Source organism: Myotis brandtii, unplaced genomic scaffold, assembly GCF_000412655.1.
Source record: "Myotis brandtii unplaced genomic scaffold, ASM41265v1 scaffold932, whole genome shotgun sequence".
NCBI classification, from domain to species: domain Eukaryota; kingdom Metazoa; phylum Chordata; class Mammalia; order Chiroptera; family Vespertilionidae; genus Myotis; species Myotis brandtii.
Window position 1 is genome coordinate 312,184 of NW_005371846.1, and position 3,255 is coordinate 315,438.

Consider the following 3,255-nt stretch of genomic DNA (forward strand, 5'->3'; position numbering starts at 1 on the left):
CTGGCTGGAGGGGGCCTGAGTGGAGGGGGTCTGGCTGGAGAGAACCTGAGTGGAGGGGGCCTGGCGGTCCCGCGGGGACGGACTGGGAAGGGCAGTGGCTCCCAGGGCCCGCGTTGCCTGTTACACACTGTGTCTCCCCACTGCCTGTGAGCTCTGCGGACGGTTTTACGGAGGGAAGCACTCCCGTCAGCACAGTGTGGCCTCCTAGCGGGTCCCCACCGGCCCGGGAAGGGAAGGGCAGGTCGTCGCGGCTCTGCCCACGGAGACAGGGCCCTCGTGGGCGCTCGGCTGTCACACGACTGCCACTCACACGGCGCGGCTCAGTGTCTTCTGTTTCCCACGGGACGTCTGGGGTAAAACAGCACAAACACAGTAGCTGCTCACCGGCTCCGGAGAACGGCCCTTGGGGGCTCGTCCTGCTTTTCGGGTGTCTCCCTCGCTCCCACTTTTTCATGCTCAGGACGAGAGCAGGACAGGACTGGGTTGCACTGTTGTCCCCACAGTCAGGGCACAGCTCACACGTCTGCCTGCAGAGCCCGCGACAGAGAAGCGTCGACGTGAGAGAAACACATCCATGGGTCGCCTCCTGCACGAGCCCTGAGCAGGGCCCCGGCCGGGGAGGAGCCTGCAACCGAGGTCCGTGCCCTTGACCGGAATCGAACCCGGGACCCTTTGGTCCGCAGGCCGACGCTCCATCCACTGAGCCACACCGGCCGGGGCTCACTCATTTTTGTCTTTGACAATCTGATGGTCAAAACACACGTCACGGGATGAACACGTGTTCCTGCCCTTGTCACCCATGAGCGTCGAGGGCTTCCCCCTCCTGGTCAGTGAGGCTGCTCGGGCTCCGTCCTGCGGGCGTCCATCCATCCCTCCCTCTCCGGTGACGGGCGGGGTCGCTGTGTCCCCCGTGGCCACGCCGTTTCTCCGGGCTGGAGTGGGACCTCCACGGTCCAGTGACCACATTGTTTTACTTTATTCGTAAGTCGGTGGCCAAAGGGATCCGCCTTTCCCTTCCTTCATGACTTCCCCCCGATTCTTACAAAATTTACCGACACTCACCTGTTGTGCAGGTCACGACACACGTGCATCAGACAGGAATTCATCTGTGAAAGCGAGAATACGTTTGCTGTTTGCGAGACGCCATAAACCCTGTCCGCTTACCCCCCCCCCGCCCCTCACGTCCGCTGTTTAAAGGAATACACTGGCTTTGCGTTTGGCAGTGGCTGCGACGTTGGAAGTTCTTGGGGAAGGTGCCACACGTTTGGGGTGACAGTGAAGAGGCCTGTGTGGCCAGCTTTTGTTGATCCACAAAATGCACCAAGCCCCGGCCGGTGTAGCTCAGTGGACAGAGCGCCGGCCTGCGGACCAAAGCGTCCCGGGTTCGATTCCGGTCAAGGGCCCGTGCACCTCGGTTGCAGGCTCCTCCCGGGCCTGGGCCTTCGTGGGGGCTCGTGCAGGAGGCAACCCATCGACGTGTCTCTCTCACATCCATGTTTCTCTCCGTCTTTCCCTCGCTCTTTCGCTCTCTCTAAAAATCATGGGAAAATATCCCCGGGTGAGGGTTAACGAAAAATATAAAGTAAAAGTAAAATGCACCCGAATGAAGGGAACTGAAGTTATGTGGCTCTGAAGAGTCGTCTTCTAAATGTCTTTAATTTAATCTAATTTGTTTTTATGGGATGGCAGCGTCCTGTATGGATGAGGACTGGGATACTGAGCAGCAACATAAAGCAATGGGTGTCCACTGCTCTGCCCAGTGGCCACGTCCCGGCTCTCCCCACACTGAGTCCCGTGGAGGCGAACGCATGTCTGGTTCCCTCTCGTAGCCCCTGTCGCTGCTGGCGAAGCCCCTGCACTTACTCCTGGCTGACAGAGCGCCTTTCCAGCTACTGTGCCCCGACCCATCTTGACTTAATGTTTCTGGTTTCACTGGCTCCCTACCGCCGTCAAAGCTCAGGTTTTAAAAATGTCTCATGTTCTGTGTGAATATTTGAGAGAGAGAGAGAGAGAGAGAGAGAGAGAGAGAGAGAGACTGACTCCTCCACGGGACGCCTGCATCTGGTAGAAGATCTCTCGTTTCACCCGGGTCTGCTCTCTCGAGTCCCTTCCTGACTTGGAGCCGCCGTCAGCTCACACAGTATCCACCCCCTGAGCAAGCACGGCCTCTGCCAAGCAGGGCGGTCAGGCCCCACGACCCACAGGATGCAGGCCCCGCCCCGTGGGCTCAGGCCACGTCCACGGCTGCTCCGCGGCTCGGTGCTCGGTGAACATCATCTCGTTTTCTTCTCCCTCCTCCCCGAGGTCGGCATGTCCATTCCCCCCACGGGGGTCTCTTTCCTCTCACACGATTGGGGTCGGACAGAGAAGACCCCACGGGACGCCTGCATCTGGTAGAAGATCTCTCGTTTCACCCGGGTCTGCTCTCTCGAGTCCCTTCCTGACTTGGAGCCGCCGTCAGCTCACACAGTATCCACCCCCTGAGCAAGCACGGCCTCTGCCAAGCAGGGCGGTCAGGCCCCACGACCCACAGGATGCAGGCCCCGCCCCGTGGGCTCAGGCCACGTCCACGGCTGCTCCGTGGCTCGGTGCTCGGTGAACATCGTCTCGTTTTCTTCTCCCTCCTCCCCGAGGTCGGCGTGTCCATTCCCCTTTCACAGGTGAGAAAACCAGCCGTGGGCGGGTGTAGTCAGTCTCCCCGGACCACGGGGGACGCTTTCCTCTCACACGATTGGGGTCGGACAGAGAAGACCCCCACGCGACCGCCCAGCGTCCTGAGCTCCCGTCTGTCCGCCTTGCACCGTCCGATTCCGACCGGAGGGCGGCCACGCTGGCTTCCTCGTTGCTTCAAGGAAGGAGTTGCCGTGCGGCTGACAACAGCCAGTGAGACGGCAACGGCCGGTCAGCATCTGTGTGTTTCTGTTTTTGTTTTTCCAAATATATTTCTAAAGCCCGTTATTGTGTTTGACTTCAGCTGAAACTGGCTTTTTGGCTCTGGCCTGTGATTCAGATAAAAGGACGTTATGTGAGTCGTGGGGGAGGCTGAGTGGACGCCAGGCGGAGGGTCCCGGCCTCCCTGCGGCTCAGTTCCCGGGCGAGGGCGGGGGTTTCCGTAGGAAAGACCCCGCTGAGCTCCCGCCTGCCGGGATCCACGGCTGAATACCATGGTTTCTCTGAGGAGGGGCCCAAATGGGACAGCGCCTGGCCCTGTGTCTCCGGGAAGGCACTCATTCCTGTAACTCTCGGTGGCTTTCA